This window comes from Triturus cristatus, chromosome 6 (genome assembly GCF_964204655.1).
Source record: "Triturus cristatus chromosome 6, aTriCri1.1, whole genome shotgun sequence".
In the NCBI taxonomy this organism is placed as follows: Eukaryota; Metazoa; Chordata; class Amphibia; order Caudata; family Salamandridae; genus Triturus; species Triturus cristatus.
The window spans coordinates 1,102,527,324-1,102,551,367 of record NC_140589.1 but is presented as its reverse complement, the minus strand read 5'-3'; positions in this window follow the sequence as shown (position 1 = coordinate 1,102,551,367).

Genomic DNA, 24,044 nt, shown 5'->3' with positions numbered 1-24,044 from the left:
TTAAGACCTTAGCTATTAGGCCAGAGTAAGAGTTAAGACCTTAGCTATTAGGCCAGAGTACGAGTCTAAGACCTTAGCTATCAGGCCATAGTACGAGTCTTACACCTTAGCTATTAGGCCAGAGTAAGAGTTAAGACCTTAACCAGTATGCCAGTGTAAGAGTTAAGACCTTAACCTGTAGGCCAGAGTAAGAGTTAAGACCTTAACCTGTAGGCCATAGTAGGAGTCTTAGACCTTAGCTATTAGGCCAGAGTAAGAGTTAAGACCTTAACCAGTAGGCCAGAGTAAGAGTTAAGACCTTAACCATTAGGCCAGAGTACGAGTCTAAGACCTTAGCTATTAGGCCAGAGTAAGAGTTAAGACCTTAGCTATTAGGCCAGAGTAAGAGTTAAGACCGTAACCATTAAGCCAGAGTAAGAGTCTAAGACCTTAGCTATTAGGCCAGACTAAGAGTTAAGACCTTAACCATCAGGCCAGAGTACAAGTCTAAGACCTTAACCATTAGGCCAGAGTACGAGTCTAAGACCTTAGCTATTAGGCCATAGTACGAGTCTAAGACCTTAGCTATTAGGCCAGACTAAGAGATAAGACCTTAGCTATTAGGCCAGAGTAAGAGTTAAGACCTTAGCTATTAGGCCAGATTAAGAGTCTAAGACCTTAACCATTAGGCCAGAGTAAGAGTTAAGACCTTAACCATTAGGCCAGAGTAAGAGTCTAAGACCTTAACCATTATGTCAGAGTAAGAGTCTAAGACCTTAGCTATTAGGCCAGACTAAGAGTTAAGACCTTAACCATCAGGCCAGAGTACGAGTCTAAGACCTTAACCATTAGGCCAGAGTACGAGTCTAAGACCTTAGCTATTAGGCCATAGTACGAGTCTAAGACCTTAGCTATTAGGCCAGAGTAAGAGTTAAGACCTTAGCTATTAGGCCAGAGTAAGAGTTAAGACCTTAGCTATTAGGCCAGAGTACGAGTCTAAGACCTTAGCTATTAGGCCAGAGTAAGAGTTAAGACCTTAGCTATTAGGCCAGAGTACGAGTCTAAGACCTTAGCTATTAGGCCAGAGTACGAGTCTAAGACCTTAGCTATTAGGCCAGAGTAAGAGTTAAGACCTTAGCTATTAGGCCAGAGTAAGAGTTAAGACCTTAGCTATTAGGCCAGAGTACGAGTCTAAGACCTTAGCTATTAGGCCAGAGTAAGAGTTAAGACCTTAACCAGTAGGCCAGTGTAAGAGTTAAGACCTTAACCATTAGGCCAGAGTACGAGTCTAAGACCTTAGCTATTAGGCCAGAGTACGAGTCTAAGACCTTAGCTATTAGGCCAGAGTAAGAGTTCAGACCTTAGCTATTAGGCCAGAGTAAGAGTTAAGACCTTAGCTATTAGGCCAGAGTACGAGTCTAAGACCTTAGCTATTAGGCCAGAGTACGAGTCTAAGACCTTAGCTATTAGGCCAGAATAAGAGTTAAGACCTTAGCTATTAGGCCAGAGTAAGAGTTAAGACCTTAGCTATTAGGCCAGAGTACGAGTCTAAGACCTTAGCTATCAGGCCATAGTACGAGTCTTACACCTTAGCTATTAGGCCAGAGTAAGAGTTAAGACCTTAACCAGTATGCCAGTGTAAGAGTTAAGACCTTAACCTGTAGGCCAGAGTAAGAGTTAAGACCTTAACCTGTAGGCCATAGTAGGAGTCTTAGACCTTAGCTATTAGGCCAGAGTAAGAGTTAAGACCTTAACCATTAGGCCAGAGTAAGAGTTAAGACCTTAACCATTAGGCCAGAGTACGAGTCTAAGACCTTAGCTATTAGGCCAGAGTAAGAGTTAAGACCTTAGCTATTAGGCCAGAGTAAGAGTTAAGACCGTAACCATTAGGCCAGAGTACGAGTCTAAGACCTTAGCTATTAGGCCAGAGTACGAGTCTAAGACCTTAGCTATTAGGCCAGAGTAAGAGTTAAGACCTTAACCAGTAGGCCAGTGTAAGAGTTAAGACCTTAACCATTAGGCCAGAGTACGAGTCTAAGACCTTAGCTATTAGGCCAGAGTACGAGTCTAAGACCTTAGCTATTAGGCCAGAGTACGAGTCTAAGACCTTAGCTATTAGGCCAGAATAAGAGTTAAGACCTTAGCTATTAGGCCAGAGTAAGAGTTAAGACCTTAGCTATTAGGCCAGAGTACGAGTCTAAGACCTTAGCTATCAGGCCATAGTACGAGTCTTACACCTTAGCTATTAGGCCAGAGTAAGAGTTAAGACCTTAGCCAGTATGCCAGTGTAAGAGTTAAGACCTTAACCTGTAGGCCAGAGTAAGAGTTAAGACCTTAACCTGTAGGCCATAGTAGGAGTCTTAGACCTTAGCTATTAGGCCAGAGTAAGAGTTAAGATCCTAACCATTAGACCAGAGTATGAGTCTAAGACCTTAGCTATTAGGCCAGACTAAGAGTTAAGACCATAGCTATTAGGCCAGAGTATGAGTCTAAGAGCTTAGCTATTAGGCCAGAGTAAGAGCTAAGACCTTAACCATTAGGCCAGAGTACGAGTCTAAGACCTTAGCTATTAGGCCAGAGTAAGAGTTAAGACCTTAGCTATTAGGCCAGGAGAAGAGTTAAGACTTTAACCATTAAGCCAGAGTAAGAATAAAGACCTTAAACATTAGGCCAGAGAAAGAGTCTAAGACCTTAACCATTAGGCCGAAGTAAGAGCTAAGACCTTAACCATTAGGCCAGAGTAAGAGTCTAAGACCTTAACCATTAGGCCAGAGTAAGAGTTAAGACCTTAACCATTAGGCCAGAGTAAGAGTCTGGCCAGAGTAAGAGTTAAGACCTTTACCATTAGGCCAGATTAAGAGTCTAAGACCTTAACCATTAGGCCAGAGTAAGAGTTAAGACCTTAACCATTAGGCCAGAGTAAGAGTCTAAGACCTTAACCATTATGTCAGAGTAAGAGTCTAAGACCTTAGCTATTAGGCCAGACTAAGAGTTAAGACCTTAGCTATTAGGCCAGAGTAAGAGTTAAGACCTTAGCTATTAGGCCAGAGTACGAGTCTAAGACCTTAGCTATTAGGCCAGAGTACGAGTCTAAGACCTTAGCTATTAGGCCAGAGTAAGAGTTAAGACCTTAGCTATTAGGCCAGAGTAAGAGTTAAGACCTTAGCTATTAGGCCAGAGTACGAGTCTAAGACCTTAGCTATTAGGCCAGAGTAAGAGTTAAGACCTTAACCAGTAGGCCAGTGTAAGAGTTAAGACCTTGACCATTAGGCTAGAGTACGAGTCTAAGACCTTAGCTATTAGGCCAGAGTACGAGTCTAAGACCTTAGCTATTAGGCCAGAGTACGAGTCTAAGACCTTAGCTATTAGGCCAGAATAAGAGTTAAGACCTTAGCTATTAGGCCAGAGTAAGAGTTAAGACCTTAGCTATTAGGCCAGAGTACGAGTCTAAGACCTTAGCTATCAGGCCATAGTACGAGTCTTACACCTTAGCTATTAGGCCAGAGTAAGAGTTAAGGCCTTAACCAGTATGCCAGTGTAAGAGTTAAGACCTTAACCTGTAGGCCATAGTAGGAGTCTTAGACCTTAGCTATTAGGCCAGAGTAAGAGTTAAGATCCTAACCATTAGACCAGAGTATGAGTCTAAGACCTTAGCTATTAGGCCAGACTAAGAGTTAAGACCATAGCTATTAGGCCAGAGTATGAGTCTAAGAGCTTAGCTATTAGGCCAGAGTAAGAGCTAAGACCTTAACCATTAGGCCAGAGTACGAGTCTAAGACCTTAGCTATTAGGCCAGAGTAAGAGTTAAGACCTTAGCTATTAGGCCAGGAGAAGAGTTAAGACTTTAACCATTAAGCCAGAGTAAGAATAAAGACCTTAAACATTAGGCCAGAGAAAGAGTCTAAGACCTTAACCATTAGGCCGGAGTAAGAGCTAAGACCTTAACCATTAGGCCAGAGTAAGAGTCTAAGACCTTAACCATTAGGCCAGAGTAAGAGTTAAGACCTTAACCATTAGGCCAGAGTAAGAGTCTGGCCAGAGTAAGAGTTAAGACCTTTACCATTAGGCCAGATTAAGAGTCTAAGACCTTAACCATTAGGCCAGAGTAAGAGTTAAGACCTTAACCATTAGGCCAGAGTAAGAGTCTAAGACCTTAACCATTATGTCAGAGTAAGAGTCTAAGACCTTAGCTATTAGGCCAGACTAAGAGTTAAGACCTTAACCATCAGGCCAGAGTACGAGTCTAAGACCTTAACCATTAGGCCAGAGTACGAGTCTAAGACCTTAGCTATTAGGCCATAGTACGAGTCTAAGACCTTAGCTATTAGGCCAGAGTAAGAGTTAAGACCTTAGCTATTAGGCCAGAGTACGAGTCTAAGACCTTAGCTATTAGGCCAGAGTAAGAGTTAAGACCTTAGCTATTAGGCCAGAGTACGAGTCTAAGACCTTAGCTATTAGGACAGAGTACGAGTCTAAGACCTTAGCTATTAGGCCAGAGTAAGAGTTAAGACCTTAGCTATTAGGCCAGAGTAAGAGTTAAGACCTTAGCTATTAGGCCAGAGTACGAGTCTAAGACCTTAGCTATTAGGCCAGAGTAAGAGTTAAGACCTTAACCAGTAGGCCAGTGTAAGAGTTAAGACCTTAACCATTAGGCCAGAGTACGAGTCTAAGACCTTAGCTATTAGGCCAGAGTACGAGTCTAAGACCTTAGCTATTAGGCCAGAGTAAGAGTTCAGACCTTAGCTATTAGGCCAGAGTAAGAGTTAAGACCTTAGCTATTAGGCCAGAGTACGAGTCTAAGACCTTAGCTATTAGGCCAGAATAAGAGTTAAGACCTTAGCTATTAGGCCAGAGTAAGAGTTAAGACCTTAGCTATTAGGCCAGAGTACGAGTCTAAGACCTTAGCTATCAGGCCATAGTACGAGTCTTACACCTTAGCTATTAGGCCAGAGTAAGAGTTAAGACCTTAACCAGTATGCCAGTGTAAGAGTTAAGACCTTAACCTGTAGGCCAGAGTAAGAGTTAAGACCTTAACCTGTAGGCCATAGTAGGAGTCTTAGACCTTAGCTATTAGGCCAGAGTAAGAGTTAAGACCTTAACCAGTAGGCCAGAGTAAGAGTTAAGACCTTAACCATTAGGCCAGAGTACGAGTCTAAGACCTTAGCTATTAGGCCAGAGTAAGAGTTAAGACCTTAGCTATTAGGCCAGAGTAAGAGTTAAGACCGTAACCATTAAGCCAGAGTACGAGTCTAAGACCTTAGCTATTTAGCCAGAGTAAGAGTTAATACCTTAGCTATTAGGCCAGAGTAAGAGTTAAGACCTTAACCATTACGCCAGAGTACGAGTCTAAGACCTTAGCTATTAGGCCAGAGTAAGTGTTAAGACCTGAGCTATTATGCCAGACTGAGAGTTAAGACCTTAATCAGTAGACCAGAGTAAGAGTTAAGACCTTAACCAGTAGGCCAGAGTAAGAGTTAAGACCTTAACCATTAGGCCAGAGTACGAGTCTAAGACCTTAGCTATTTGGCCAGAGTAAGAGTTAAGACCTTAACCAGTAGGCCAGAGTAAGAGTTAAGACCTTAACCATTAGGCCATAGTACGAGTCTAAGTCCTTAGCTATTAGGCCAGAGTAAGAGTTAAGACCTTAACCAGTCGGCCAGAGTAAGAGTTAAGACCTTAACCAGTAGGCCAGAGTACGAGTATAACACCTTAGCTATTAGGCCAGAGTAAGAGTTAAGACCTTAACCAGTAGGCCAGAGAAAGAGTTAAGACCTTAACCATTAGACCAGAGTACGAGTCTAAGACCTTAGCTATTAGGCCAGAGTAAGAGTTAAGACCTTAACCAGTAGGCCAGAGTAAGAGTTAACACCTTAACCAGTAGGCCAGAGTACGAGTCTAAGACCTTAGCAATTAGGCCAGAGTAAGAGTTAAGACCTCAGCTATTAGGCCATGAGTAAGAGTTAAGACGTTAACCATTAAGCCAGAGTAAGAATAAAGACCTTAAACATTAGGCCAGAGAAAGAGTCTAAGACCTTAACCATTAGGCCGGAGTAAGAGCTAAGACCTTAACCATTAGGCCAGAGTAAGAGTTAAGACCTTAACCATTAGGCCAGAGTAAGAGTTAAGACCTTAGCTATTAGGCCAGAGTAAGAGTTAAGACCTTAACCATTAGGCCAGAGTATGAGTCTAAGACCTTAGCTATTAGGCCAGAGTAAGAGATAAGGCCTTAACCAGTAGGCCAGAGTAAGAGTTAAGACGTTAACCATTAAGCCAGAGTATGAATAAAGACCTTAAACATTAGGCCAGAGAAAGAGTCTAAGACCTTAACCATTAGGCCAGAGTAAGAGTCTAAGACCTTAGCTATTAGGCCAGAGTAAGAGTTAAGACCTTAGCTATTAGGCCAGAGTACGAGTCTAAGACCTTAGCTATTAGGCCAGAGTAAGAGTTAAGACCTTAGCTATTAGGCCAGAGTACGAGTCTAAGACCTTAGCTATTAGGCCAGAGTACGAGTCTAAGACCTTAGCTATTAGGCCAGAGTAAGAGTTAAGACCTTAGCTATTAGGCCAGAGTAAGAGTTAAGACCTTAGCTATTAGGCCAGAGTACGAGTCTAAGACCTTAGCTATTAGGCCAGAGTAAGAGTTAAGATCCTAACCATTAGACCAGAGTATGAGTCTAAGACCTTAGCTATTAGGCCAGACTAAGAGTTAAGACCATAGCTATTAGGCCAGAGTATGAGTCTAAGAGCTTAGCTATTAGGCCAGAGTAAGAGCTAAGACCTTAACCATTAGGCCAGAGTACGAGTCTAAGACCTTAGCTATTAGGCCAGAGTAAGAGTTAAGACCTTAGCTATTAGGCCAGGAGAAGAGTTAAGACTTTAACCATTAAGCCAGAGTAAGAATAAAGACCTTAAACATTAGGCCAGAGAAAAAGTCTAAGACCTTAACCATTAGGCCGGAGTAAGAGCTAAGACCTTAACCATTAGGCCAGAGTAAGAGTCTAAGACCTTAACCATTAGGCCAGAGTAAGAGTTAAGACCTTAACCATTAGGCCAGAGTAAGAGTCTGGCCAGAGTAAGAGTTAAGACCTTTACCATTAGGCCAGATTAAGAGTCTAAGACCTTAACCATTAGGCCAGAGTAAGAGTTAAGACCTTAACCATTAGGCCAGAGTAAGAGTCTAAGACCTTAACCATTATGTCAGAGTAAGAGTCTAAGACCTTAGCTATTAGGCCAGACTAAGAGTTAAGACCTTAACCATCAGGCCAGAGTACGAGTCTAAGACCTTAACCATTAGGCCAGAGTACGAGTCTAAGACCTTAGCTATTAGGCCAGAGTACGAGTCTAAGACCTTAGCTATTAGGCCAGAGTAAGAGTTAAGACCTTAGCTATTAGGCCAGAGTAAGAGTTAAGACCTTAGCTATTAGGCCAGAGTACGAGTCTAAGACCTTAGCTATTAGGCCAGAGTACGAGTCTAAGACCTTAGCTATTAGGCCAGAGTAAGAGTTAAGACCTTAGCTATTAGGCCAGAGTAAGAGTTAAGACCTTAGCTATTAGGCCAGAGTACGAGTCTAAGACCTTAGCTATTAGGCCAGAGTAAGCGTTAAGACCTGAGCTATTATGCCAGACTGAGAGTTAAGACCTTAATCAGTAGGCCAGAGTAAGAGTTAAGACCTTAACCAGTAGGCCAGAGTAAGAGTTAAGACCTTAACCATTAGGCCAGAGTACGAGTCTAAGACCTTAGCTATTTGGCCAGAGTAAGAGTTAAGACCTTAACCAGTAGGCCAGAGTAAGAGTTAAGACCTTAACCTGTAGGCCATAGTACGAGTCTAAGACCTTAGCTATTAGGCCTGAGTAAGAGTTAAGACCTTAGCTATTAGGCCAGAGTACGAGTTAAGACCTTAACCAGTAGGCCAGAGTAAGAGTTAAGACCTTAACCTGTAGGCCAGAGTAGGAGTTAAGACCTAAACCTGTAGGCCATACTATGAGTCTAAGACCTTAGCTACTAGGCCAGAGTAAGAGTTAAGACCTTAGCTATTAGGCCAGAGTAAGAGCTAAGACCTTAACCAGTAGGCCAGAGTAAGAGTTAAGACCTTAACCTGTAGGCCATAGTACGAGTCTAAAACCTTAGCTATTAGGCCAGAGTAAGAGTTAAGACCTTAACCAGTAGGCCAGAGTAAGAGTTAAAACCTTAACCTGTAGGCCAGAGTATGAGTCTAAGACCTTAGCTATTAGGCCAGAGTAAGAGTTAAGACCTTAGCTATTAGGCCAGAGTAAGAGTTAAGACCTTAACCATTAGGCCAGAGTACGAGTCTAAGACCTAAGCTATTAGGCCAGAGTAAGAGTTAAGACCTTAGCTATTAGGCCAGAGTAAGAGTTAAGACCTTAACCAGTAGGCGAGAGTGAGAGTTAAGACATTAACCTGTAGGCCATAGTATGAGTCTAAGACCTTAGCTATTAGGCCAGAGTAAGAGTTAAGACCTTGGCTATTAGGCCAGAGTAAGAGTTAAGACCTTAACCAGTAGGCCAGAGTAAGAGTTAGTACCTTAACCATTAGGCCAGAGTAAGAGTTAAGACCTTAACCATAAGGCCAGAGTATGAGTCTAAGACCTTAGCTATTAGGCCAGAGTAAGAGTTAAGACCTTAACCTGTTGGCCAGAGTACGAGTCTAAGACCTTAGCTGTTAGGCCAGAGTAAGAGTTAAGACCTTAACCAGTAGGCCAGAGTAAGAGTTAAGACCTTAACCTGTAGGCCATAGTACGAGTCTAAGACCTTAGCTATTAGACCAGAGTAAGAGTTAAGACCTTAACCAGTAGGCCAGAGTAAGAGTTAAGACCTTAACCTGTAGGCCAGAGTAAGAGTTAAGACCTTAACCTGTAGGCCAGAGTACGAGTCTAAGACCTTAGCTATTAGGCCAGGGTAAGAGTTAAGACCTTATCCAGTAGGCCAGAGTAAGAGTTAAGACCTTAGCTATTAGGCCAGAGTAAGAGTTAAGACCTTAGCTATTAGGCCAGAGTAAGAGTTAAGACCTTAAGCAGTAGGCCAGAGTAATAGTTAAGACCTTAACCTGTAGGCCATAGTACGAGTCTAAGACCTTAGCTATTAGGCCAGAGTAAAAGTTAAGACCTTAACCAGTAGGCCAGAGTAAGAGTTAAGAACTTAACCTGTAGGCCAGAGTAAGAGTTAAGACCTTAATCTGTAAGCCATAGTACGAGTCTAAGACCTTAGCTATTAGGCCAGAGTAAGAGTTAAGACCTTAGCTATTAGGCCAGAGTACGAGTTAAGACCTTAACCATTAAGCCAGAGTACGAGTCTAAGACCTTAGCTATTTAGCCAGAGTAAGAGTTAAGACCTTAGCTATTAGGCCAGAGTAAGAGTTAAGACCTTAACCATTAGGCCAGAGTACGAGTCTAAGACATTAGCTATTAGGCCAGAGTAAGAGTTAAGACCTTAACCAGTAGGCCAGAGTAAGGGTTAAGACCTTAACCATTAGTCCAGAGTACGAGTCTAAGACGTTAGCTATTAGGCCAGAGTAAGAGTTTAGACCTTAGCTATTGGGCCAGAGTAAGAGTTAAGACCTTAACCATTAGGCCAGAGTACGAGTCTAAGACCTTAGCTATTAGGCCAGAGTAAGAGTTAAGACCTTAACCTGTAGGCCATAGTACGAGTATAAGACCTTAGCTATTAGGCCAGAGTAAGAGTTAAGACCTTAACCAGTAGGCCAGAGTAAGAGTTAAGACCTTAACCTGTAGGCCAGAGTAGGAGTTAAGACCTAAACCTGTAGGCCATACTATGAGTCTAAGACCTTAGGTAATAGGCCAGAGTAAGAGTTAAGACCTTAGCTATTAGGCCAGAGTAAGAGTTAAGACCTTAACCAGTAGGCCAGAGTAAGAGTTAAGACCTTATCCTGAAGGCCATAGTACGAGTCTAAGACCTTAGATATTAGGCCAGAGTACGAGTCTAAGACCTTAGCTATTAGGCCAGAGTAAGAGTTAAGACCTTAACCATTAGGCCAGAGTACGAGTCTAAGACCTTAGCTATTAGGCCAGAGTAAGAGTTAAGACCTTAACCAGTAGGCCAGAGTACGAGTCTAAGACCTTAGCTATTAGGCCAGAGTAAGAGTTAAGACCTTAACCAGTAGGCCAGAGTAAGAGTTAAGACCTTAACCTGTAGGCCATAGTACGAGTCTGAGACCTTAGCTATTAGGCCAGAGTAAGAGTTAAGACCTTAACCATTAGGCCAGAGTACGAGTCTAACACCTTAGCTATTAGGCCAGAGTAAGAGTTAAGACCTTAAACATTAGGCCAGAGTACGAGTCTAAGACCTTAGCTATTAGGCCAAACTAAGAGTTAAGACCTTAGCTATTAGGCCAGAGTACGAGTCTAAGACCTTAGCTATTAGGCCAGAGTAAGAGTTAAGACCTTAACCAGTAGGCCAGAGTAAGAGTTAAGACCTAACCTGTATGCGATAGTACGAGTCTAAGACCTTAGCTATTAGGCCAGAGTAAGAGTTAAGACCTTAGCTATTAGGCCAGAGTAAGAATTAAGACCTTAACCAGTAGGCCAGAGTAAGAGTTAAGACCTTAACCTGTAGGCTAGAGTAAGAGTTAAGACCTTAACCTGTAGGCCATAGTACGAGTTTTAGACCTTAGCTATTAGGCCAGAGTAAGAGTTAAGACCTTAGCTATTAGGCCAGAGTAAGAATTAAGACCTTAACCAGTAGGCCAGAGTAAGAGTTAAGACCTTAACCTGTAGGCCATAGTATGAGTCTAAGACCTTAGCTATTAGGCCAGAGTAAGAGTTAAGACCTAAACCAGTAGGCCAGAGTATGAGTTAAGACCTTAACCATTAGGCCAGAGTACGAGTCTAAGACCTTAGCTATTAGGCAAGAGTACGAGTCTAAGACCTTAGCTATAAGGCCAGAGTAAGAGTTAAGACCTTAGCTATTAGGCCAGAGTAAGAGTTAAGACCTTAGCTATTAGGCCAGAGTACGAGTCTAAGACCTTAGCTATTAGGCCAGAGTAAGAGTTAAGACCTTAACCATTAGGCCAGAGTACGAGTCTAAAACCTTAGCTATTAGGCCAGAGTAAGAGTTAAGACCTTAACCAGTAGGCCAGAGTAAGAGTTAAGACCTTAACCAGTAGGCCAGAGTACGAGTCTAAGACCTTAGCTATTAGGCCAGAGTAAGAGTTAAGATCCTAACCATCAGACCAGAGTATGAGTCTAAGACCTTAGCTATTAGGCCAGACTAAGAGTTAAGACCATAGCTATTAGGCCAGAGTATGAGTCTAAGAGCTTAGCTATTAGGCCAGAGTAAGAGCTAAGACCTTAACCATTCGGCCAGAGTACGAGTCTAAGACCTTAGCTATTAGGCCAGAGTAAGAGTTAAGACCTTAGCTATTAGGCCAGGAGAAGAGTTAAGACTTTAACCATTAAGCCAGAGTAAGAATAAAGACCTTAAACATTAGGCCAGAGAAAGAGTCTAAGACCTTAACCATTAGGCCGGAGTAAGAGCTAAGACCTTAACCATTAGGCCAGAGTAAGAGTCTAAGACCTTAACCATTAGGCCAGAGTAAGAGTTAAGACCTTAACCATTAGGCCAGAGTAAGAGTCTGGCCAGAGTAAGAGTTAAGACCTTAACCATTAGGCCAGAGTAAGAGTTAAGACCTTAACCATTAGGCCAGAGTAAGAGTCTAAGACCTTAATCATTATGTCAGAGTAAGAGTCTAAGACCTTAGCTATTAGGCCAGACTAAGAGTTAAGACCTTAACCATCAGGCCAGAGTACGAGTCTAAGACCTTAACCATTAGGCCAGAGTACGAGTCTAAGACCTTAGCTATTAGGCCATAGTACGAGTCTAAGACCTTAGCTATTAGGCCAGAGTAAGAGTTAAGACCTTAGCTATTAGGCCAGAGTAAGAGTTAAGACCTTAGCTATTAGGCCAGAGTACGAGTCTAAGACCTTAGCTATTAGGCCAGAGTAAGAGTTAAGACCTTAGCTATTAGGCCAGAGTACGAGTCTAAGACCTTAGCTATTAGGCCAGAGTACGAGTCTAAGACCTTAGCTATTAGGCCAGAGTAAGAGTTAAGACCTTAGCTATTAGGCCAGAGTAAGAGTTAAGACCTTAGCTATTAGGCCAGAGTACGAGTCTAAGACCTTAGCTATTAGGCCAGAGTAAGAGATAAGACCTTAACCAGTAGGCCAGTGTAAGAGTTAACACCTTAACCATTAGGCCAGAGTACGAGTCTAAGACCTTAGCTATTAGGCCAGAGTACAAGTCTAAGACCTTAGCTATTAGGCCAGAGTACGAGTCTAAGACCTTAGCTATTAGGCCAGAATAAGAGTTAAGACCTTAGCTATTAGGCCAGAGTAAGAGTTAAGACCTTAGCTATTAGGCCAGAGTACGAGTCTAAGACCTTAGCTATCAGGCCATAGTACGAGTCTTACACCTTAGCTATTAGGCCAGAGTAAGAGTTAAGACCTTAACCAGTATGCCAGTGTAAGAGTTAAGACCTTAACCTGTAGGCCAGAGTAAGAGTTAAGACCTTAACCTGTAGGCCATAGTAGGAGTCTTAGACCTTAGCTATTAGGCCAGAGTAAGAGTTAAGATCCTAACAATTAGACCAGAGTATGAGTCTAAGACCTTAGCTATTAGGCCAGAGTAAGAGTTAACACCTTAACCATTAGGCCAGAGTACGAGTCTAAGACCTTAGCTATTAGGCCAGAGTACAAGTCTAAGACCTTAGCTATTAGGCCAGAGTACGAGTCTAAGACCTTAGCTATTAGGCCAGAATAAGAGTTAAGACCTTAGCTATTAGGCCAGAGTAAGAGTTAGGACCTTAGCTATTAGGCCAGAGTACGAGTCTAAGACCTTAGCTATTAGGCCAGAGTAAGAGTTAAGACCTTAGCTATTAGGCCAGAGTAAGAGTTAAGACCTTAGCTATTAGGCCAGAGTACGAGTCTAAGACCTTAGCTATTAGGCCAGAGTACGAGTATAAGACCTTAGCTATTAGGCCAGAGTAAGAGTTAAGACCTTAGCTATTAGGCCAGAGTACGAGTCTAAGACCTTAGCTATCAGGCCATAGTACGAGTCTTACACCTTAGCTATTAGGCCAGAGTAAGAGTTAAGACCTTAACCAGTATGCCAGTGTAAGAGTTAAGACCTTAACCTGTAGGCCAGAGTAAGAGTTAAGACCTTAACCTGTAGGCCATAGTAGGAGTCTTAGACCTTAGCTATTAGGCCAGAGTAAGAGTTAAGATCCTAACCATTAGACCAGAGTATGAGTCTAAGACCTTAGCTATTAGGCCAGACTAAGAGTTAAGACCATAGCTATTAGGCCAGAGTATGAGTCTAAGAGCTTAGCTATTAGGCCAGAGTAAGAGCTAAGACCTTAACCATTAGGCCAGAGTACGAGTCTAAGACCTTAGCTATTAGGCCAGAGTAAGAGTTAAGACCTTAGCTATTAGGCCAGGAGAAGAGTTAAGACTTTAACCATTAAGCCAGAGTAAGAATAAAGACCTTAAACATTAGGCCAGAGAAAGAGTCTAAGACCTTAACCATTAGGCCGGAGTAAGAGCTAAGACCTTAACCATTAGGCCAGAGTAAGAGTCTAAGACCTTAACCATTAGGCCAGAGTAAGAGTTAAGACCTTAACCATTAGGCCAGAGTAAGAGTCTGGCCAGAGTAAGAGTTAAGACCTTTACCATTAGGCCAGATTAAGAGTCTAAGACCTTAACCATTAGGCCAGAGTAAGAGTTAAGACCTTAACCATTAGGCCAGAGTAAGAGTCTAAGACCTTAACCATTATGTCAGAGTAAGAGTCTAAGACCTTAGCTATTAGGCCAGACTAAGAGTTAAGACCTTAACCATCAGGCCAGAGTACGAGTCTAAGACCTTAACCATTAGGCCAGAGTACGAGTCTAAGACCTTAGCTATTAGGCCATAGTACGAGTCTAAGACCTTAGCTATTAGGCCAGAGTAAGAGTTAAGACCTTAGCTATTAGGCCAGAGTAAGAGTTAAGACCTTAGCTATTAGGCCAGAGTACGAGTCTAAGACCTTAGCTATTAGGCCAGAGTAAGAGTTAAGACCTTAGCTATTAGGCCAGAGTACGAGTCTAAGACCTTAGCTATTAGGCCAGAGTACGAGTCTAAGACCTTAGCTATTAGGCCAGAGTAAGAGTTAAGACCTTAGCTATTAGGCCAGAGTAAGAGTTAAGACCTTAGCTATTAGGCCAGAGTACGAGTCTAAGACCTTAGCTATTAGGCCAGAGTAAGAGTTAAGACCTTAACCAGTAGGCCAGTGTAAGAGTTAACACCTTAACCATTAGGCCAGAGTACGAGTCTAAGACCTTAGCTATTAGGCCAGAGTACAAGTCTAAGACCTTAGCTATTAGGCCAGAGTACGAGTCTAAGACCTTAGCTATTAGGCCAGAATAAGAGTTAAGACCTTAGCTATTAGGCCAGAGTAAGAGTTAAGACCTTAGCTATTAGGCCAGAGTACGAGTCTAAGACCTTAGCTACCAGGCCATAGTACGAGTCTTACACCTTAGCTATTAGGCCAGAGTAAGAGTTAAGACCTTAACCAGTATGCCAGTGTAAGAGTTAAGACCTTAACCTGTAGGCCAGAGTAAGAGTTAAGACCTTAACCTGTAGGCCATAGTAGGAGTCTTAGACCTTAGCTATTAGGCCAGAGTAAGAGTTAAGATCCTAACCATTAGACCAGAGTATGAGTCTAAGACCTTAGCTATTAGGCCAGACTAAGAGTTAAGACCATAGCTATTAGGCCAGAGTATGAGTCTAAGAGCTTAGCTATTAGGCCAGAGTAAGAGCTAAGACCTTAACCATTAGGCCAGAGTACGAGTCTAAGACCTTAGCTATTAGGCCAGAGTAAGAGTTAAGACCTTAGCTATTAGGCCAGGAGAAGAGTTAAGACTTTAACCATTAAGCCAGAGTAAGAATAAAGACCTTAAACATTAGGCCAGAGAAAGAGTCTAAGACCTTAACCATTAGGCCGGAGTAAGAGCTAAGACCTTAACCATTAGGCCAGAGTAAGAGTCTAAGACCTTAACCATTAGGCCAGAGTAAGAGTTAAGACCTTAACCATTAGGCCAGAGTAAGAGTCTGGCCAGAGTAAGAGTTAAGACCTTTACCATTAGGCCAGATTAAGAGTCTAAGACCTTAACCATTAGGCCAGAGTAAGAGTTAAGACCTTAACCATTAGGCCAGAGTAAGAGTCTAAGACCTTAACCATTATGTCAGAGTAAGAGTCTAAGACCTTAGCTATTAGGCCAGACTAAGAGTTAAGACCTTAACCATCAGGCCAGAGTACGAGTCTAAGACCTTAACCATTAGGCCAGAGTACGAGTCTAAGACCTCAGCTATTAGGCCATAGTACGAGTCTAAGACCTTAGCTACTAGGCCAGAGTAAGAGTTAAGACCTTAGCTATTAGGCCAGAGTAAGAGTTAAGACCTTAGCTATTAGGCCAGAGTACGAGTCTAAGACCTTAGCTATTAGGCCAGAGTAAGAGTTAAGACCTTAGCTATTAGGCCAGAGTACGAGTCTAAGACCTTAGCTATTAGGCCAGAGTACGAGTCTAAGACCTTAGCTATTAGGCCAGAGTAAGAGTTAAGACTTAGCTATTAGGCCAGAGTACGAGTCTAAGACCTTAGCTATTAGGCCAGAGTAAGAGTTAAGATCCTAACCATTAGACCAGAGTATGAGTCTAAGACCTTAGCTATTAGGCCAGACTAAGAGTTAAGACCATAGCTATTAGGCCAGAGTATGAGTCTAAGAGCTTAGCTATTAGGCCAGAGTAAGAGCTAAGACCTTAACCATTAGGCCAGAGTACGAGTCTAAGACCTTAGCTATTAGGCCAGAGTAAGAGTTAAGACCTTAGCTATTAGGCCAGGAGAAGAGTTAAGACTTTAACCATTAAGCCAGAGTAAGAATAAAGACCTTAAACATTAGGCCAGAGAAAGAGTCTAAGACCTTAACCATTAGGCCGGAGTAAGAGCTAAGACCTTAACCATTAGGCCAGAGTAAGAGTCTAAGACCTTAACCATTAGGCCAGAGTAAGAGTTAAGACCTTAACCATTAGGCCAGAGTAAGAGTCTGGCCAGAGTAAGAGTTAAGACCTTTACCATTAGGCCAGATTAAGAGTCTAAGACCTTAACCATTAGGCCAGAGTAAGAGTTAAGACCTTAACCATTAGGCCAGAGTAAGAGTCTAAGACCTTAACCATTATGTCAGAGTAAGAGTCTAAGACCTTAGCTATTAGGCCAGACTAAGAGTTAAGACCTTAACCATCAGGCCAGAGTACGAGTCTAAGACCTTAACCATTAGGCCAGAGTACGAGTCTAAGACCTTAGCTATTAGGCCATAGTAAGAGTTAAGACCTTAGCTATTAGGCCAGAGTACGAGTCTAAGACCTTAGCTATTAGGCCAGAGTAAGAGTTAAGACCTTAGCTATTAGGCCAGAGTACGAGTCTAAGACCTTAGCTATTAGGCCAGAGTACGAGTCTAAGACCTTAGCTATTAGGCCAGAGTAAGAGTTAAGACCTTAGCTATTAGGCCAGAGTAAGAGTTAAGACCTTAGCTATTAGGCCAGAGTACGAGTCTAAGACCTTAGCTATTAGGCCAGAGTAAGAGTTAAGACCTTAACCAGTAGGCCAGTGTAAGAGTTAAGACCTTAACCATTAGGCCAGAGTACGAGTCTAAGACCTTAGCTATTAGGCCAGACTAAGAGTTAAGACCTTAACCATCAGGCCAGAGTACGAGTCTAAGACCTTAACCATTAGGCCAGAGTACGAGTCTAAGACCTTAGCTATTAGGCCATAGTACGAGTCTAAGACCTTAGCTATTAGGCCAGAGTAAGAGTTAAGACCTTAGCTATTAGGCCAGAGTAAGAGTTAAGACCTTAGCTATTAGGCCAGAGTACGAGTCTAAGACCTTAGCTATTAGGCCAGAGTAAGAGTTAAGACCTTAGCTATTAGGCCAGAGTACGAGTCTAAGACCTTAGATATTAGGCCAGAGTACGAGTCTAAGACCTTAGCTATTAGGCCAGAGTAAGAGTTAAGACCTTAGCTATTAGGCCAGAGTAAGAGTTAAGACCTTAGCTATTAGGCCAGAGTACGAGTCTAAGACCTTAGCTATTAGGCCAGAGTAAGAGTTAAGACCTTAACCAGTAGGCCAGTGTAAGAGTTAACACCTTAACCATTAGGCCAGAGTACGAGTCTAAGACCTTAGCTATTAGGCCAGAGTACGAGTCTAAGACCTTAGCTATTAAGCCAGAGTACGAGTCTAAGACCATAGCTATTAGGCCAGAATAAGAGTTAAGACCTTAGCTATTAGGCCAGAGTAAGAGTTAAGACCTTAGCTATTAGGCCAGAGTACGAGTCTAAGACCTTAGCTATCAGGCCATAGTACGAGTCTTACACCTTAGCTATTAGGCCAGAGTAAGAGTTAAGACCTTAACCAGTATGCCAGTGTAAGAGTTAAGACCTTAACCTGTAGGCCAGAGTAAGAGTTAAGACCTTAACCTGTAGGCCATAGTAGGAGTCTTAGACCTTAGCTATTAGGCCAGAGTAAGAGTTAAGATCCTAACCATTAGACCAGAGTATGAGTCTAAGACCTTAGCTATTAGGCCAGACTAAGAGTTAAGACCATAGCTATTAGGCCAGAGTATGAGTCTAAGAGCTTAGCTATTAGGCCAGAGTAAGAGCTAAGACCTTAACCATTAGGCCAGAGTACGAGTCTAAGACCTTAGCTATTAGGCCAGAGTAAGAGTTAAGACCTTAGCTATTAGGCCAGGAGAAGAGTTAAGACTTTAACCATTAAGCCAGAGTAAGAATAAAGACCTTAAACATTAGGCCAGAGAAAGAGTCTAAGACCTTAACCATTAGGCCGGAGTAAGAGCTAAGACCTTAACCATTAGGCCAGAGTAAGAGTCTAAGACCTTAACCATTAGGCCAGAGTAAGAGTTAAGACCTTAACCATTAGGCCAGAGTAAGAGTCTGGCCAGAGTAAGAGTTAAGACCTTTACCATTAGGCCAGATTAAGAGTCTAAGACCTTAACCATTAGGCCAGAGTAAGAGTTAAGACCTTAACCATTAGGCCAGAGTAAGAGTCTAAGACCTTAACCATTATGTCAGAGTAAGAGTCTAAGACCTTAGCTATTAGGCCAGACTAAGAGTTAAGACCTTAACCATCAGGCCAGAGTACGAGTCTAAGACCTTAACCATTAGGCCAGAGTACGAGTCTAAGACCTTAGCTATTAGGCCATAGTACGAGTCTAAGACCTTAGCTATTAGGCCAGAGTAAGAGTTAAGACCTTAGCTATTAGGCCAGAGTAAGAGTTAAGACCTTAGCTATTAGGCCAGAGTACGAGTCTAAGACCTTAGCTATTAGGCCAGAGTAAGAGTTAAGACCTTAGCTATTAGGCCAGAGTACGAGTCTAAGACCTTAGCTATTAGGCCAGAGTACGAGTCTAAGACCTTAGCTATTAGGCCAGAGTAAGAGTTAAGACCTTAGCTATTAGGCCAGAGTAAGAGTTAAGACCTTAGCTATTAGGCCAGAGTACGAGTCTAAGACCTTAGCTATTAGGCCAGAGTAAGAGTTAAGACCTTAACCAGTAGGCCAGTGTAAGAGTTAACACCTTAACCATTAGGCCAGAGTACGAGTCTAAGACCTTAGCTATTAGGCCAGAGTACAAGTCTAAGACCTTAGCTATTAGGCCAGAGTACGAGTCTAAGACCTTAGCTATTAGGCCAGAATAAGAGTTAAGACCTTAGCTATTAGGCCAGAGTAAGAGTTAAGACCTTAGCTATTAGGCCAGAGTACGAGTCTAAGACCTTAGCTACCAGGCCATAGTACGAGTCTTACACCTTAGCTATTAGGCCAGAGTAAGAGTTAAGACCTTAACCAGTATGCCAGTGTAAGAGTTAAGACCTTAACCTGTAGGCCAGAGTAAGAGTTAAGACCTTAACCTGTAGGCCATAGTAGGAGTCTTAGACCTTAGCTATTAGGCCAGAGTAAGAGTTAAGATCCTAACCATTAGACCAGAGTATGAGTCTAAGACCTTAGCTATTAGGCCAGACTAAGAGTTAAGACCATAGCTATTAGGCCAGAGTATGAGTCTAAGAGCTTAGCTATTAGGCCAGAGTAAGAGCTAAGACCTTAACCATTAGGCCAGAGTACGAGTCTAAGACCTTAGCTATTAGGCCAGAGTAAGAGTTAAGACCTTAGCTATTAGGCCAGGAGAAGAGTTAAGACTTTAACCATTAAGCCAGAGTAAGAATAAAGACCTTAAACATTAGGCCAGAGAAAGAGTCTAAGACCTTAACCATTAGGCCGGAGTAAGAGCTAAGACCTTAACCATTAGGCCAGAGTAAGAGTCTAAGACCTTAACCATTAGGCCAGAGTAAGAGTTAAGACCTTAACCATTAGGCCAGAGTAAGAGTCTGGCCAGAGTAAGAGTTAAGACCTTTACCATTAGGCCAGATTAAGAGTCTAAGACCTTAACCATTAGGCCAGAGTAAGAGTTAAGACCTTAACCATTAGGCCAGAGTAAGAGTCTAAGACCTTAACCATTATGTCAGAGTAAGAGTCTAAGACCTTAGCTATTAGGCCAGACTAAGAGTTAAGACCTTAACCATCAGGCCAGAGTACGAGTCTAAGACCTTAACCATTAGGCCAGAGTACGAGTCTAAGACCTTAGCTATTAGGCCATAGTACGAGTCTAAGACCTTAGCTATTAGGCCAGAGTAAGAGTTAAGACCTTAGCTATTAGGCCAGAGTAAGAGTTAAGACCTTAGCTATTAGGCCAGAGTACGAGTCTAAGACCTTAGCTATTAGGCCAGAGTAAGAGTTAAGACCTTAGCTATTAGGCCAGAGTACGAGTCTAAGACCTTAGCTATTAGGCCAGAGTACGAGTCTAAGACCTTAGCTATTAGGCCAGAGTAAGAGTTAAGACCTTAGCTATTAGGCCAGAGTAAGAGTTAAGACCTTAGCTATTAGGCCAGAGTACGAGTCTAAGACCTTAGCTATTAGGCCAGAGTAAGAGTTAAGACCTTAACCAGTAGGCCAGTGTAAGAGTTAACACCTTAACCATTAGGCCAGAGTACGAGTCTAAGACCTTAGCTATTAGGCCAGAGTACGAGTCTAAGACCTTAGCTATTAAGCCAGAGTACGAGTCTAAGTCCATAGCTATTAGGCCAGAATAAGAGTTAAGACCTTAGCTATTAGGCCAGAGTAAGAGTTAAGACCTTAGCTATTAGGCCAGAGTACGAGTCTAAGACCTTAGCTATCAGGCCATAGTACGAGTCTTACACCTTAGCTATTAGGCCAGAGTAAGAGTTAAGACCTTAACCAGTATGCCAGTGTAAGAGTTAAGACCTTAACCTGTAGGCCAGAGTAAGAGTTAAGACCTTAACCTGTAGGCCATAGTAGGAGTCTTAGACCTTAGCTATTAGGCCAGAGTAAGAGTTAAGATCCTAACCATTAGACCAGAGTATGAGTCTAAGACCTTAGCTATTAGGCCAGACTAAGAGTTAAGACCACAGCTATTAGGCCAGAGTATGAGTCTAAGAGCTTAGCTATTAGGCCAGAGTAAGAGCTAAGACCTTAACCATTAGGCCAGAGTACGAGTCTAAGACCTTAGCTATTAGGCCAGAGTAAGAGTTAAGACCTTAGCTATTAGGCCAGGAGAAGAGTTAAGACTTTAACCATTAAGCCAGAGTAAGAATAAAGACCTTAAACATTAGGCCAGAGAAAGAGTCTAAGACCTTAACCATTAGGCCGGAGTAAGAGCTAAGACCTTAACCATTAGGCCAGAGTAAGAGTCTAAGACCTTAACCATTAGGCCAGAGTAAGAGTTAAGACCTTAACCATTAGGCCAGAGTAAGAGTCTGGCCAGAGTAAGAGTTAAGACCTTTACCATTAGGCCAGATTAAGAGTCTAAGACCTTAACCATTAGGCCAGAGTAAGAGTTAAGACCTTAACCATTAGGCCAGAGTAAGAGTCTAAGACCTTAACCATTATGTCAGAGTAAGAGTCTAAGACCTTAGCTATTAGGCCAGACTAAGAGTTAAGACCTTAACCATCAGGCCAGAGTACGAGTCTAAGACCTTAACCATTAGGCCAGAGTACGAGTCTAAGACCTTAGCTATTAGGCCATAGTACGAGTCTAAGACCTTAGCTATTAGGCCAGAGTAAGAGTTAAGACCTTAGCTATTAGGCCAGAGTAAGAGTTAAGACCTTAGCTATTAGGCCAGAGTACGAGTCTAAGACCTTAGCTATTAGGCCAGAGTAAGAGTTAAGACCTTAGCTATTAGGCCAGAGTACGAGTCTAAGACCTTAGCTATTAGGCCAGAGTACGAGTCTAAGACCTTAGCTATTAGGCCAGAGTAAGAGTTAAGACCTTAGCTATTAGGCCAGAGTAAGAGTTAAGACCTTAGCTATTAGGCCAGAGTACGAGTCTAAGACCTTAGCTATTAGGCCAGAGTAAGAGTTAAGACCTTAACCAGTAGGCCAGTGTAAGAGTTAACACCTTAACCATTAGGCCAGAGTACGAGTCTAAGACCTTAGCTATTAGGCCAGAGTACAAGTCTAAGACCTTAGCTATTAGGCCAGAGTACGAGTCTAAGACCTTAGCTATTAGGCCAGAATAAGAGTTAAGACCTTAGCTATTAGGCCAGAGTAAGAGTTAAGACCTTAGCTATTAGGCCAGAGTACGAGTCTAAGACCTTAGCTACCAGGCCATAGTACGAGTCTTACACCTTAGCTATTAGGCCAGAGTAAGAGTTAAGACCTTAACCAGTATGCCAGTGTAAGAGTTAAGACCTTAACCTGTAGGCCAGAGTAAGAGTTAAGACCTTAACCTGTAGGCCATAGTAGGAGTCTTAGACCTTAGCTATTAGGCCAGAGTAAGAGTTAAGATCCTAACCATTAGACCAGAGTATGAGTCTAAGACCTTAGCTATTAGGCCAGACTAAGAGTTAAGACCATAGCTATTAGGCCAGAGTATGAGTCTAAGAGCTTAGCTATTAGGCCAGAGTAAGAGTTAAGACCTTAACCAGTAGGCGAGAGTGAGAGTTAAGACATTAACCTGTAGGCCATAGTATGAGTCTAAGACCTTAGCTATTAGGCCAGAGTAAGAGTTAAGACCTTGGCTATTAGGCCAGAGTAAGAGTTAAGACCTTAACCAGTAGGCCAGAGTAAGAGTTAGTACCTTAACCATTAGGCCAGAGTAAGAGTTAAGACCTTAACCATAAGGCCAGAGTATGAGTCTAAGACCTTAGCTATTAGGCCAGAGTAAGAGTTAAGACCTTAACCTGTTGGCCAGAGTACGAGTCTAAGACCTTAGCTGTTAGGCCAGAGTAAGAGTTAAGACCTTAACCAGTAGGCCAGAGTAAGAGTTAAGACCTTAACCTGTAGGCCATAGTACGAGTCTAAGACCTTAGCTATTAGACCAGAGTAAGAGTTAAGACCTTAACCAGTAGGCCAGAGTAAGAGTTAAGACCTTAACCTGTAGGCCAGAGTAAGAGTTAAGACCTTAACCTGTAGGCCAGAGTACGAGTCTAAGACCTTAGCTATTAGGCCAGGGTAAGAGTTAAGACCTTATCCAGTAGGCCAGAGTAAGAGTTAAGACCTTAGCTATTAGGCCAGAGTAAGAGTTAAGACCTTAGCTATTAGGCCAGAGTAAGAGTTAAGACCTTAAGCAGTAGGCCAGAGTAAGAGTTAAGACCTTAACCTGTAGGCCATAGTACGAGTCTAAGACCTTAGCTATTAGGCCAGAGTAAAAGTTAAGAATTTAACCTGTAGGCCATAGTACGAGTCTAAGACCTTAGCTATTAGGCCTGAGTAAGAGTTAAGACCTTAGCTATCAGGCCAGAGTACGAGTTAAGACCTTAACCAGTAGGCCAGAGTAAGAGCTAAGACCTTAACCTGTAGGCCAGAGTAGGAGTTAAGACCTAAACCTGTAGGACATACTATGAGTCTAAGACCTTAGCTACTAGGCCAGAGTAAGAGTTAAGACCTTAGCTATTAGGCCAGAGTAAGAGCTAAGACCTTAACCAGTAGGCCAGAGTAAGAGTTAAGACCTTAACCTGTAGGCCATAGTACGAGTCTAAAACCTTAGCTATTAGGCCAGAGTAAGAGTTAAGACCTTAACCAGTAGGCCAGAGTAAGAGTTAAAACCTTAACCTGTAGGCCAGAGTACGAGTCGAAGACCTTAGCTATTGGGCCAGAGTAAGAGTTAAGACCTTAGCTATTAGGCCAGAGTAAGAGTTAAGACCTTAACCATTAGGCCAGAGTACGAGTCTAAGACCTAAGCTATTAGGCCAGAGTAAGAGTTAAGACCTTAGCTATTAGGCCAGAGTAAGATTTAAGACCTTAACCAGTAGGCGAGAGTGAGAGTTAAGACATTAACCTGTAGGCCATAGTATGAGTCTAAGACCTTAGCTATTAGGCCAGAGTAAGAGTTAAGACCTTGGCTATTAGGCCAGAGTAAGAGTTAAGACCTTAACCAGAAGCCAGAGTAAGAGTTAATACCTTAACCATTAGGCCAGAGTAAGAGTTAAGACCTTAACCATAAGGCCAGAGTATGAGTCTAAGACCTTAGCTATTAGGCCAGAGTAAGAGTTAAGACCTTAACCTGTAGGCCAGAGTACGAGTCTAAGACCTTAGCTGTTAGGCCAGAGTAAGAGTTAAGACCTTAACCAGTAGGCCAGAGTAAGAGTTAAGACCTTAACCTGTAGGCCATAGTACGAGTCTAAGACCTTAGCTATTAGACCAGAGTAAGAGTTAAGACCTTAACCAGTAGGCCAGAGTAAGAGTTAAGACCTTAACCTGTAGGCCAGAGTAAGAGTTAAGACCTTAACCTGTAGGCCAGAGTACGAGTCTAAGACCTTAGCTATTAGGCCAGGGTAAGAGTTAAGACCTTATCCAGTAGGCCAGAGTAAGAGTTAAGACCTTAGCTATTAGGCCAGAGTAAGAGTTAAGACCTTAGCTATTAGGCCAGAGTAAGAGTTAAGACCTTAAGCAGTAGGCCAGAGTAATAGTTAAGACCTTAA